The sequence below is a fragment of the Macaca nemestrina genome, chromosome 14 (assembly GCF_043159975.1).
Source record: "Macaca nemestrina isolate mMacNem1 chromosome 14, mMacNem.hap1, whole genome shotgun sequence".
NCBI classification, from domain to species: Eukaryota; Metazoa; Chordata; class Mammalia; order Primates; family Cercopithecidae; genus Macaca; species Macaca nemestrina.
The window spans coordinates 31,009,316-31,024,761 of NC_092138.1; positions in this window are offsets into that span (position 1 = coordinate 31,009,316).

A 15,446-nucleotide genomic window follows, 5' to 3' on the forward strand; every position below is an offset into this window, starting at 1 on the left:
TTTCCCCAACTTATGTTTTTGTATGCTTTGTCAAAGATCAGTTGGTTGATAAGTATTTTGCTTTATTTCTGGATTTTCTATTGTTTTTCTGTTGGTCTATTTGCCTACTTTTATACCAGTACCACGCTGTTTTGGTAATTAGCCTTGTAGACTTGACATCTGGTAATATGATACCTCCAGCTTTGTTCTTTTTGCTTAGGATTGTTTTGGCTATTTGGGCCCTTATTTGTTTCCTTATGTATTTTAGGATTGTTTTTTCAAATTCTGTGAAAAATGGTGTTGGTACTTTTATAGGGATTGCATCGACTCTAGATTGCTTTGGGCAGTATTGTCATTTTAACTATATTCTTCTGATCCATGAGCAAGGGAGGTTTTTCCTTTTGTTTGTGTCATCCTCCATTTCTTTCATCGGTGTTTGGTAGTTTTTCTTCTAGAGATCTTTCACCTCCTTGGTTAAATTTATTCCTAGGTTTTTTTTTTGTGTGTGGGGCTGTTGTAAATGAGATTGCCTTCTTGATTTCTTTCTCACCTAGATTCTTATTGGTGTATAGAAATGCTATTGATTTTTATATGTTAATTTTGTATCCTGCAATTTTACTAAATTCATTTATCAAGTCTAAATATTTAGAGAAATATTTAGATTTTTCTAGATATGAGATTATATTATTAACATAGAGGAACAGTATGACTTCCTCTTTTCCAATTTGGGCGCCTTTTGTCTCTTGCCTGATTGCTTTGGCTAGGACTTCCAGTACTATGTTAAATAGGAGTGGCAAAAGTGGGCATCCTTTTCTAGTTCTACTTCTTAGTGGACAGCTTTCAACTTTTCCCCATTCTGTATGATGTTAGCAATGGGTTTTTCATATATGGCCTTTATTATTTTTGAGGTACATTGCTTCTATGCCTAGTTTGAGAGTATTTTAAATCATGAAAGGGTGTTAAATTTTTTCACATCCTTTTTCTGCTTCTATTGGGATGATCCTATGGTTTTTGTCCTTCATTCTGTTAATGTGATGTATCGTTTTTATTGATTACTGTGTGTTGAACCATCCTTGCATCCGTGATATAAATTTCACTTGATCATGGTATATTTTCTTTTTGATGTGCTGTTGGATTGTATTTGCTAGTATTTTTCTGAGGAGATTTTCATTTATGTTCATTCAGGATATTAGTTTATAGTTTTCTTTTTTGTTGTATCCTTTGGTTTTGATATTAGGGGATACTGGCTTTGTATAATGAGTTAGGGAGAATTTTCTTTTTCTTTTTTTCGTTTTTTTTGGAATAGTTTCAGGAAAATTGTTATTACTTCTGCTTTTTATGTTTAATAGAATTTGGCTGTGAATGCATCCATTCTCAGGCTTATCTTTGTTGGGAGATTTTTATTACTGATTCAACCTTACTACTCATTATTGGTCTGTTTGGGTTTTCTTTTTTCCTGGTTAAATGTTGGTAGGCTCTATGTATCCAGGAATTTAATTTTCTCTAGGTTTTCCACTTAGTCAGAATATAGCAGTTCATAATAGACTCCAATAATCTTATTTATTGCTGTGATATCAGTTGTAATGTCTTTTTAATTTTTCTTTTTTTCTTTTTTTTTTTTTTTGAGGCAGTCTCACACTGTTGCCCAGGCTGGAGTGCAGTGGTGCGATCTCAGCTCACTGCAACCTCCGCCTCCCGTGTTCAAGCGATTCTCCTGCCTCAGCCTACCATGTAGCTGGGATTACAGGTGTGTGCACACAGGTAATTTTTGTATTGGTAGAGATGGGGTTTCACCATGTTGGCCAGGCTGGTCTTGAACTCCTAACCTCAGGTGATCCACCCGTCTTGGCCTCCCAAAGTGCTGAGATTGCAGGAGTGAGCCACCATGCCTGGCCTCCTTTTTAATTTCTGATTTCGTTTATTTGGGTCTTCTCTCTTCTTGGTTATCCTAGTTAGAAGCTTATCAATTTTGCCTATTTTTTCTAAAAAACAACTTTTTGTTTCATTGTTCTTTTGCCATTTTTAGACTCTATTTCATTTAGTCCTGCTCTGATCTTTGTTATCTGTTTTCTTCTGTTAGTTTTGGATTTGCTTTGTTTTTCCTTCTTTAGTTCTTGAAGCGCATTGTTAGGTTGTTAAATTGTAATCTTTTTACTTTTAAATGTAGGTATTTGTTGTTAACATCTTTCCACTTAGCACTGATTTGCTGTATCCCACAGGTGTTGTGTTTCCATTTCGATTTGTTTTAAGAATTTTTTGTGGGTTTTCGTAGTTTCTTCATTCACCCAATGGTCATTCAGGAGCATGCTGTTTAATTTCCATCTATTTGTATAGCCATTTTAAAATTGATTAGATAATTCCATTGTATTGTCAGCTCACAATTTGTTTAGACATTAACAAGTTGATAGGCATTTGCATTTATTTCATTTTGAGGATATTGGGAATAAAACTGCCATGCACATAAATGTATAAGTCATTGTGTAAATATATATTTACATTTCTCTTGAGTAAATATCCAGATGTGGAATTACTAAATATTATAGTAAAAGTTTGCTAAAATCGATAAGAAACTCTTAAACTGCCCAAAAATGATTGTCGCGTTATGCTTTCTCACCAACAACATAGAATAAACTTTAATTCCTCCATCTCTCTCACAATACTTGGTATTGTCAATTTTTTAAATGTTTAAGTGGATGTGTATTACAACACAGTGTGGCTTTTATTTGTATTTTCCTAGTGGTTAATTATGTTGAACACATTTTTATGTGCTTATTTACCATTCACATATTTATTTAGTAGAGTGACCGTTCAAATCTCTTACCCAAATTTTTACTAGTTGTCTTACTATTGAGTTATGAGTTTTTTATAGATTATAAATACAAGTATTTTGTAGGATATATATATTTTACAAACATATCTGTGTGTATATATATAGTTTGCAATTTTATTTTCTTGATACTATCAAAGAGCAAAATTTATTAATTTTGGCAAGATATAATTTACTTTTTATGTGTCATACTGTTTATGTCCTATTTTAAGAAATATTTGCCAAACCCTAAGTTTTACTGTTTATCTTCTACCTACTTTTTCTTCTAGAAGTTTTACTGTTTTAGCTCTTTTATTTAGGTCTCTGATCAATTTTGACATATTATATGAGGTGAAGGTCAATGTTATTAGTTCTTAAAATATGGAGGTACTATCATTCTAATACAATTTGTTGAAAAGAATTCCCTTTGCAATAGCACTATTTTGGCACATTTGTCAAACATCAATAGCCAGTATATGTGTAGCTCTGTTTTTGGACTTTCTGTTTCGTCGATCTATGTATCATTCCAATACCAGTCTGTCTCTTACTGTAGCTTTAGAGTAGACATTGAAATTAGATAGTGTGAATCTTCAACTTTGTTGTTCATTTTCTTAGTTTGTATATTCTGGATCATTTGGGTTTCCAATGGATTGTGGCATCAGCTTGCCAATTTTTACAAATAAATCAGTTGGACTCTGGTTTCTCCTCAGATCATATAAATCTTTCACCTTTATGAATAAATCAGTTGGAATTTTGCTTAGCAATGCATTTAATTTATAGGTCAGTTGGGAGAAAATAGACATTTAGCAATATCAAAACTTATGTTCAGGTGAATGATATAGCTTTCCACTTTTAGGTCTTCTTTGTCACTGCAATCTTCTACAGTTTTCAGTAAATAGAACCTGCACATATTTTGTTAAATATATTCCTATATTTTGTGTTTAATGCCAGGGTAAATGGTATTTTAAAAATTTCACATTCTATTCTTATTATTGGCCTGTTCAGATTTTTTAATTTCATGATTTATTCATGGTAGGTTATATTTTTCCAAGATTTTATCCATTTTTTTTCTAGGTTATCCAATTTGTTGATATATAATTGTTTATAACAGTCTTTTACGATCCTTTGTACTTCTGTGGTATCAGTTGTAATGCCTCCTTTCATTTCTTATTTCATATCTTTGTGTCTTCTCTCTTTTTTCATAGTCTGGCTAAGCACTTGTCAATTGTGCTTAGCTTTTCGAAAAACCACCTTTAGGTTTGCTGATATTCTTAAATGACTTTTTCTTCTCTATTGATACCTGTTCAAATATTTATTTCCTTCCTTCGGTTAATTTTAAGCTTTTTCTTTTTTTAGTTCCTTGAGGTTTAACAATAGGCAGGTTTCTTGATCTTTTTGATGTAGGCATGTAATGCTATAAACTTTCCTCTTGAGCTGCTTTTGCTGTTTCCCATAACTCTTTTGTGATGTTTCAATTTTCATTTCTCTGAAGGCATTTTTAAATTTCCCTTTTAATTTCTTATTTGACACAATAGTTGTTCAGAAGTATATTGTTTAATTTCCATGTACTTGTGAATTTTCCATGATTCTTCCTATTATTGATTTCTAGTTTCATACTATTCTGGTCAAAAAAGATACTTGATATGAATTCCAATCCTAAATTTAAGGCTGGTTTTATGGCCTCACATATGAGCTATCCTGGAGAAGGTTCCATGTGTGCTTGAGAAGAATGTATTCTGTTGTTGTTGGATGGAATATTCTATACATTACTAGATTCATTTGGTCTAAAGTGTAGTTTAAGTCCTATATTTCTTTACTGATTTTCTGTCTGAATGATCTGTTGAAAGTAGAGTATCGAAATCTCCTACTAGTATTGTGTTGCAATCCATGTCTCCCTTCAGATCTCTTAATGCTGGCTTTATATGTTTAGGTACTCTAACGTTAGGTATAATGTGTATTTATAATTGTTATATCTTCTTAATGAAATTTTATATATATATTTACAGTTGTCATATCTTCATAATGAATTGACACCTTTATCACTATATGGCATTTGTCTCTTTCTACAGTTTTTGACTTAGTCTATCTTATCTGATATAAATATAGTTACCCCTGTTTTCTTTTGGGTTCCTTTCCAATGGAATAACTTTTTTGGTCCCTTTATTTTCAGTGTATAAGTGTCCTTTAAAGTGAGGTGAGTCTTTTCAGGTAACATAGAGTTGGGTCTTATTTTTATTTACTCAGCCAATCTATACCTTTGGTTTGAAAAATGTAATCCATTTACATTCAACATAATTATTGATCAGTAAAAACTCACTAGTAAAATTTTTTTTTTTTTCTGGTTCTTTTGTAAATCCTTTGTTCCTTCTTCCTCTATTGCTTTTTTCCTTTATGGTTTTATGGTTTTTTATAGTGGTATACTTTGATATCTTAAGTCTTTTGTGAGTCTACCTTAGGTTTTTGCTTTGTGGTTATCCTGAGGCTTACATAAAATATTATACTTAAACGGACTATGTTCAGCTGATAACAACTTAATTTTGATTACATATACAATTTCTACACTTTTACTTCCTCTTCTGCCATGTTTCATGTTTTTATGTCACAATTTACATCTTTTTATTTGCATCTGTGAAAAATTGTAGCTATACTTGTTTTTAATATTTTTGTCTTGTAAACTATATACTAAGGATGAAATTAATTTACATATTGCCATTACTGCATAAGATATTTGAGGCTAATCTATGGAAATATAATTGAGTTTTATGTATTGGCCTAGTATCCTACAATCTTAATAACCTCACGTATCATTTCTAGGAGCCTTTTCGTAGACTCCTTAAGATTTTCTACATAGACGACAATATCCTCTGTAAATGAAGACAGTTGTAATTCTTCTTTTCTAGTCTGTCTGTTTATTCTTCTTGTGTTGTGCTGGCCATAATTTACAGTATAATGTGGAATGGAAATCATTAGAGCAGACGTTCTTGAATTGCTGTTTGTAAGAGGGACAGCATTCTCCCATCAAGTGTAATGTTAACTGTAGGTTATTTTTAGATGTCCTTTTTCATATTGACAAAGCTCCCTTTTATTCCTAATTTGTTAAATTTTAAAAATCAGGAATAAATATTAAATTTTGTCAAATTCATTTTATGGCTATTGGGGTGTTCATATGTGTTTTCTTTTAAAGACACTTAAAATGAAGAATTATATTTATAGATTTGCAAATGTTAGCTTGCTTTGAATTACTTGGATTAACCTTAATTAGTCATAATGTAGTATCCATTTTGTATATTACTAGGTTTAATTTGCTAAATTTTTGTTAAACATTATTTGCGTCTCTGTCCATAATAGATATTGTTTGGTACTTGTAATTTCTTTTTTTGGCTTTAGTGTCAAGACAATGCTGGTCTCATCAATGAGTTGGGATGGGCTCCCCACTGTTGTACTTTCTGGAAGAGTTTATATAGAGTTGTCATTATTTTTATATCTTAACAAAATTTCCCAGTGAAGTCATCTGTGCTTGGAGTTTTCTTATGGAAAGTTTAAAAATGATGGATTCAGTTTTTGAATAGACACAAGGCTTTTCAGATTACGTATTTAGAGTTGAAATTTGGTAGTTCGTGCCTTTCAAAGAATTCATCAATTTCATCAGGCCAAGTTATGGACTTACTTTCATAAAATTGTTCATAGCATCCCCTTTTTGATGTATGTAGGATTTGTAGTGATGTCGTTGTTCTTCCTACTGATACTGGTAATTTGTATCTTCTTTCTTTAGGGTGAGGGTGGTCCTTAATTTTTATGTTTTCACAAAATAATATGTAAGCATTAAAACTTTTTATTTTTACTTTATATGGTCCTATGGAACTGAATATAATTATTTTTGTAACCATAAACATTTTTAAAATCTATCTTTTGAAATAAAATTAATAGAGATTTTACTATATATGTAAGTTTCTTTAAGATGATTAACAGTTATTGATTTCCAATCCCTATTTAATTGTCATTTCCATTTTACAAATGAAGAATTGGTGGTCAGTGTATGAGACTTGAACTGTTTTGTCCAAAGTTCATGATTTCTCCAATCAAGAAGCAACAAAACTTCAATGAGACTTTTTTTTTGACACTTACAGAATACATAAAACTAACTTTGATTACACTCATTTTAGACTAAGGAACATAAGAAATGTGTCCTAGAACATGAAATAAATCAATGACCGGATCAGAAATAGAGCCTATGCTTCATGACCATATTTCTTTTTCATTTTTTAAGACAATGAAAAAAAAATCCCCAAGCACTGAAAATGTATTCACAGCTAATTTTTCTTTTTTGTGTTAGCATACTGGTTTTGTCTTAAAACATTTATAGTTCAAATGATTTACATCATGTATTTTATGTAACAGTCCCTCTTTAAGTCTCCAGTTGTATTTTTTTAAAACCACTTTGAGGTATAACTGACATACAAAAAGCTGTACCTAATTAATGTATACAGTATTGTTTAATTTGAAGATAAGTATATACTTATTATCTCTTCATTAGTCTTTCTAGAGGTTTATCTAGTTTATTGATTTTTTAGAATAGCTTTTTGATTCATTTTGTGTTGTCTGTTATGTTGCGAAGCACTGTTTCAGCTGCATCTGACAAATTTTGATATGTTGTGTGTTCCTTTCATGCAGTTCAACTGTTATTCCCTTTGGTTTCTTTGAGCAAGGGTTATTTAGATACATGTCATTTATTTTTAAATATATTAGGATTTTCATGTTCTTTTCTATTAATGACTTCACATTTAAATATGTTTTGATCAGATAATGTACTTGTATTAAGTTCTTTCAGTTTACTGATACTTGTGTTATGGCCCAGAATATGATCTATTTTTGTAAATGCTCTGTGTGTTCTTGAAATGATGTCTTGACAATTATGTATATTGCAAAGTGTTCAATAAACGATGATTGTGTTGTTCAAGTCTGCTATATTTATACTGATTGTATGCCTACTTATTCTATCAATTATTGAGTCAAAGTGTTTAATTCTCCAGCTATATACTTTTAGATTTATCTCTTCTTTCAATTTTATCAATTATGCCTTACTATATTTTAAAATTCTGTTTTAAAGCGAATATACTTTTCAGATTGTTATGTCTTGTACATGATTTCTTCATTATTATAAAGTAATCTCTAACACTGGTAGCTCTATTTTATTTAAATTTCAGTTTATCTGATAATATAACTACTTCCTCTTTCCTTTGTGTTTATATGGTATTCTTCTTTCCATTCTTTTACTGTTAACATTTGCCTCTCTATATTTAAATGGGCTTAATGTAGATAGAATATGAGGTCTTCTTTAAAAAAAAAAAAAAATCTGGAGCCTGGACCAGTGTCTCGTGCCTGCAATTCTCAGCACTTTGGGAGTCTGAGAAGGATCACTTGAGTTTGAGGCCAGCCTGAGCAACATAGTGAGATCAGGTCTCTATTTAAAAAAACAAAAACAAATAAAAAAAAAAAACAGGCTGGGCACAGTGGCTCATGACTAATCCCAGCACTTCAGCAGGCCGAGGCAGGCAGATCACCTGAGGTCAGGAGTTCAAGATCAGCCTGATCAACATGGAGAAACCCGGTCTCTATTAAAAATACAAACATTAGCTGTGCATGGTGGTGCATACCTGTAATCCCAGCTACTCGGGAGGCTGAGGCAGGAGAAGCGCTTGAACCTAGGAGACAGAGGTTGCAGTGAGCCAAGATCACACCATTGCCCTCCAGCCTGTGCAACAAGAACGAAACTGTCTCAAAGTCACCTTTGCTCCAGTTCCCAACAAGTTCCTCATTTCCATCTTAAGACCACCTCAGTCTGGACTTTATTGTCTATGTCACTATCAGCATTTTGGGTAAAGCCATTCAACAAGTCTCTAGGAAGCTCCAAACATTCCCACGTTTTCCTGTCTTCTGAGCCCTCCAAACTGTTCCAACCCTTGCCTGTTACTCAGATCCTAAGTCGCTTACACATTTTGGGGTATCTTTTGAGCAGTGCCCCACTCTACTGGTACCAATTTATTGTATTAATCAGTTTTCATGCAGCTGATAAAGACATACCTGAGACTGGGCAATTTACAAGAGAGAGGTTTAATGGACTTACAGTTCCACGTGGCTGGGGAGGCCTCACAATCATGGCAGAAAGTGAAAGGCACATCTCACATGATGGCAGACAAGAGAAGAGAGCTTGTGCAGGGAAACTCCTTTTTAAAAAACCATCAGCTCTCATGAGGCTTATTCACTATTGTGAGAACAGCACAGAAAACCAGCCCCATGATTGAATTACTTCCTATCGGGTCTCTCCACAACATGTGGGAATTCAAGATGAGATTTGGGTGGGGACACAGCCAAACTGTATCATAGATTTTTAGGTTAACAGTTATTTTAAAAGAGGTAATTGTATTCTCTTATGACTTGAGTTGCTTTTAATGTGAAATCTCCTTTCAGTCTTGTCATTGTTTCTTTAGCTGCATTTCTTTATCATTTGTTTTTAAAAACTTGCTTATGATATGACTTGCTGAGGATTTCTTTGTTTTCTTCTGCTTGGGGTTTGTTGACTATTTTGAATCTGTATGTTTATGGTTTTCAAGTTTGGAAAAAATTCTGTCATTTTTTTCAAATAGTTTTGCTTTCCCATCCCAAACTCCTTCAAGGGCTCTAATTGCACGTTTTTAGAATGTGTGATATTTTCCATAGGGCTATCACTTAGCCTATTGAATCTCTATTTCACTGTGGATAGTTTCTATTGCTATGTCTTCTGGTTCCCTAACTTTTTCTTCTACAGTGTCTTCGGATTTTAATTTTTCACTTCATACATCGCATTACCTATAAAAATTAGTTTGACTTTTCACTATGTTTCATTTCTGTTTTAACACTCTTGTCTGCTACATTCTGTCATGTCATTTCTGAGTTTTGTTATTTTTTTCTTGTTGAAGGTCACATTAGTAAATTTTTTTTTGTGACAGTCTTGCTATGTCACTCAGGCTGGAGTGCAGTGGTGTAATCTCGGATCACCACAACCTCCACCTCCCGAGTTCAAGCGATTCTCCTGCCTCAGCCTCCCAAGTAGCTGAGATTACAGGTGCATACCACCACACCCAGCTAATTTTTTGTATTTTTAGTAGACATGGAGTTTCACCATGGTTCCCAGGAAGGATTGGAACTCCTGACCTCAGGTGATCCACCTGCCTTGGCTTCCCAAAATGTTGGGATTATAGGCATGAGCCACTGCACCTGGCCAGTAACTTTTGATTGGATGAAAAATGTCTGAATTTCACATTCTTGGATGCTAGTGGTTTTTTAAAAAATTTCTTTAAATATTGTTGGAGTTTGTTTTATAATCCACTTAAAATGTAATCAGTTTGATGTTTTTGAAGCTTGCTTTTAGTTTTATCAGAGCAGGTCCAGGAAATATGTTAGTTTAGTATATATTTGGCTACACTATCAAGGATTCACCTGATACATTTTTACTACTCAGGTCTCACTCCTCTGTTCCTTAGCTGCTATGTGTTAGACGGTGTTTCCATTCAGACTGTTAGGAATCAGAACTAGCTCACTGGTTCATTGAGTGCCAGAGATTTCTGCCTCCTCTTTTCCAGCAGAATTTCTGTGGTATTCTGGCTGGGAAAAAGGCATAATGTAATCTTGGATAAACAGCAGACAAACTGAAATTGAGGAAGACTCTATAAAAATAATTGGCCTGTATTCTTTGAAATGTCAAAGTTATGAAATCCAGAGGAAAAACTGAGGAATTTTTTAGATTAAAAAAATGAAGATACAGGACAACTAAATGCAATGAATAATCCTGGATTAGATTTTGGACTGGGGTTTAAAAAAGCATTTAAAGGACATTATTGGAACAATTGTAGAATTTTGAATATAAACTGTGGATTAGGCAATAGTAATGTAACAATGATAAATTTCCTGATTTTGATGGTTGAACTGTGGTTGTTCTTGTCCTTAGGAAATACATGCTGGAGTATTTAGGTAAAGGGGCATGATGTATGAAACTTACTTCAAAGGGTTTAGGAAATCACACACATACTCCACAAGCAAGCAAACAATAAGGCAAATTGAGCAAAATGCAAATAAGTGTTGAATCTGGGATAAGGGTACATATAATTTTTTTTATCTTTCTTGTAACTTTTCCTAAAGACTTAAAATTATGTGAAGAAAATATTACCAAAAATGAGTTGGCTCAAACACACAGGATTGAGTTTCTTTTCATTGCTAGGTACACCTTGCTCAGCTTCCTGGAAGAGTTGATGGTTTCAATCTAAACATAGAGAAAGTAGAATGATTTATCATTATCTCCTCATACCTCTTTCCAAATCAAATTGACCCACAGTTCAGCTCAGCAGCCCTCTGTTGCCAGAACTGACGTGATGGTAGCTTAGCTTTGTCAGTCAAAAGAAAGTTTGCTGCATGCCTTCATGCCACTCCCCATTATCTAGGGAATGGAACTGACACTGAAAGAGAAGAAGCATAAGAAATAGCAACCCTTTCTTCCTAGAGTCATTCATCATGAGCTTTAGTAGCAAAATGTTCCCAAACTCTTAGTACAGCCTCATGAAACTAGAGCTGACTTCTTGCTAAATTCCATTATTAGTCACAGTTCTGTGGTCACAGTGCTTTCTGGTTGGTTTTTCTGTTTGTTTTTGTTTGTTTAATAATATTTTTCAAGACTGTAACAAGTTGTTATGGGTGGAGACAGTAAAGTTTGGGGCCAGGGGAGAAGAGGGAAGCAATTGTTTATCATCTCCATCACAGATGATCAGACAGCACTAGAGGGGCAGAAAATCTCCCGGAAAGTGGCGAGAGTTGTCAAATTTGGTCAAGCAGGAACAATGTGGGCAGTGTTACATGTGAATGAAGACTTTTCAGCGAGAGTGGAAGTGGGTGAGATGTTTAACAACCCACCCAGAGCTGCTTTCAGCTTCACTCACCTAGTGAGGTTGTGGATGGCCCCATAACCCGTTTTGTGTTTGCTTGTTAACAGGGAAGAATGCGTCTGATCTCAGTGTCTTGTCCAGGTGATTAATGGGGATGCTGTTGCAGAGATGCATGCTGCTTCCTTCCATGTAGCTTTGGTATCAAGTAGCACCAGCTCAGTTACCAGGTTGCATTATCTTACAATCAGTAAATGAAATCAGGGAGAATCCGAGTGAGTGTCCTAGACTAATGGTGACGTTTAATAGGGCAGGAAGCTGAGCTATAAGAGTGACGCTGGAGGGTCATATGTTTGGATTCTTCAATCAGTTTAAATAAGGTTTGGGTCAGAATCATGGACTGTTACTATGCAGATATTGTTCCATTATCTTCCCTAACATATCAGCTTTTATCCCAGGAATATGCTTAACAGTTCCAGATAAGTTGAAGGATAAATATTCACAGGGTTGTCCCTAAATGAAATGACTATTTCATGTTCTGCCCCCATGCTCCCATTTTTTGAGGGACTCTTTCCTCTCATGTCTTCCCACTAGAGTCAATCTTGTATGAGCCTTAAGATTTAGGATTGCACTCTGGAAGGGTGAGGGTTTAAAGGGAAGTGGTCAAGTACTGACCTACATGACTTAAATAGTCTCTTGTCAATCTACAAACCTTCTATATGTGTTATTACTTCTATTTTAGAGATGAGGAATCTGAGGCAGCTTCCAAAAAGATAAGCAATTTCCCCCAAAGCAAACAGGTAATATATGAAGGAAGTAGGGTTCAAGCCCAATTCTGCAAGACTCAAAAGTTGCCTTCAGCACCAGGCTGTGGAGATGCAAACCTCTCATTCCACTTCTATTCTACTCACAAAAACTGTCACCTAAATCCTACCTCTCCTTCACTCTAAAATATATATATTGAATACTTTATATGCTAACTGGTCCAGGTGTTGGGAATACAGTGCCAGTAAGACTAATACGATTGCTGCTTTCATGAAACTCACTAGGCAGTGGGAGACATGAAAATATATAACTAAGCCCAAAACTATAATTACAGAGTTAGATAAGTTTTATAAAAGGAAAAATATATGATAGAAGATACATGTGTAGGGAGGTGATCTTTTTATTTGGTTAGGGACAGGCTTTCTGAACTAGTCATATTGAGGCCTGAGTCCTTAAGGGTGAGAAGCAGAAAGCCATGCAAAGCACTGAACATTATAGCAAAAGGATCAGCAAAGGTAAAAACCCTGAAGCAAGGAAGAAATGGTCTGTTCATGGGGCCGTAAGTAGACCATGTTGGGAAAGCATGGAGGGGAAGGTATGAGATTCAATCAGAGATTGAAGCTAAAGCAAGATCGTTAGATCATGTAGGTCCTCACAGGATTTGATTGCATGCTAAGTGCATGAAACAGGTGCCAGTGATCATGTCACTCTCCTGCTTAAAAAGTGAGTTCCAAGGTCCAACTCTTTTTGCTTGTGTACCTTCTACATTGCCTTGTATTGGTTTTGACTTCTCATTACAGGCCCTCTTGATGATTTTAGGATAAATGACGGTACTGTTAAGCAGGGAGATCCTAGATAACTGTCCCTACTATTTCACAAACAATGTCTTTTACCAGTAACAGTTGTCTCCTCCAACTTCCCCAGGAACTTTTGATTTGGTTTCAGTTCTCATAGAGTCTGTCTTGGAGACACAGGAGGGAGGAGGATGAGTTAGGGAGCATTTCAGCAGGTCTCTGCCTCCATTCCCACCCTTTTATTTGTGCTTCAGCAAATCTAATCAATTAAAGTTTTTTTCTAAGGACCATGCAGTTTCAGACTTCTATTGATTTTTCACATCTTTTGCAAATCCTTTGTATGTGTTCTTCGTTCTTCCTAGAGTACCATTTTCTATACTTTGCCTGGTTGGCATCCTTTAAACCAACTTTTCTTTGAAGACTCTCTGAGAATTATTCTAACTAGTCATGTTTCTTTTATGCACTTCTATTAGTTCCCTTAACACATTTTAATTGTTCATACACATGGTTCACATACTCAAATGTATGAGCTTACTTGGGTTATTGACCTTTTTCATTCGTCTTTGCATCCCTGGCACTCAGCTTAGTGCCTAGCTCAAAGCAGATTTTCAAGAAATTCTAAATGAATGCGTAGTGGAAGTTCATGCTCTGTAATTAACTCAGAATTGATATGCATGGTCTTAGGCAAGTCATTTAGCCTCTGAGACCTTAGTAAGTTACATAATTTATACTACTATGTTTTCATGGTTTATTTTATAATACTAATATTTATTGAGTACTTGATTGACTGATTACTTACTCTGTACAGGCGCTATACTAGGGGCTTTTTAGATGGATTATCTCAATTTACCCTTATGTCAACCCCATGAAGTAGCTTTTAGATATTATCCTCAGTTGACAGGCAAGGAAACTGAGTCCCAGGGGTGAAAAACGACTTGTGCAAAGTCACACAAGCTGCTAGAGTATAAGAGATTCAAACTAACTATGTTGCACTCCAAGGCCCAGGCTGTCAAGTGTTCTTCTGCTGAATTGTTTTCAACTCTCTAAATTAGTGGATAAAGTTAATATTTTCTTTTCTTTTCTTTTCTTTTTGAGATGGAGTCTTGCTCTGTCCTCCAGACTGGAGTGCAGTGGCACAATCTCAGCTCGCTGCAAACTCTGCCTCCCAGGTTCATGCCATTGTTCTGCCTCAGCCTCCCGAGCAGCTGGGACTACAGGTGCCTGCCACCACGCTTGGCTAATTTTTGGTATTTTTAGTAGAGATGGGGTTTCACCCTGTTAGCCAGGATGATCTTGATCTACTGACCTCATGGTCTGCCTGCCTTAGCCTCCTAAAGTGCTGGGATTACAGGTGTGAGTCACCACGCCTGGCCTAAAGTTGATCTTAATGAGGTTAGCCTTTTCTCCTTTTCTTTCTGATTTAGGTAATTGTCAAACCAATATAGATGGTGATTTTAAAAATATTAATCTATTTTTAAATTGACATAAAATTATATGTATTTAGTTTGTACAACAGGATGCTTTGAAGCATGTATACATAGTGAAATTGTTAAATCTAGTTAATAAATTAATGTTATACGGTAATTTTGTGGTGAGAAAACCTAAGGCATTTTTCAAGAATACATTGTCATTAACTATAGTCATCATGCTATACAAGAGATCATTTGAACATAATCTCTCTGGCTGTAGACATGTATCTCTGAGCCAACAATAGCCCAAGCCTCTCTACCACCTAACCACCCCAGCCTCTGATAACTACCACTCGACTCTCTACTTCTATGAAATCAACTTTTTAAGATGCCACATATGGGTGACATCTTGCAGAATTTGTCTTTCTATAACTGGCTCATTTCACTTAATGTTTTCCAGATTCATCCATGTTGTGACAAGTGGCAGGAGTTCATTCTTTTCATGGATGAATAGTATTCCATCATGTATATACACCACATTTTTTTGCCTATTAATCTATCGATAAACACTTAGGTTGTTTCTATACCTTGGCTACTGTGAATAGTACTGCAGTCACCATAGGATTGCAGGTCTCTTCCACATACTGACTTCATTTCCTTTGGATCTATATCTGGTGTTGGGTTTGGTGAGTCCTGTAGTAGTTTAAAATTATAACTTTTGAGGAGCCTACCTGCTGTTTTCCATAATAGCTCTTCATTATGGTTTACATTCCCATCAACAGTG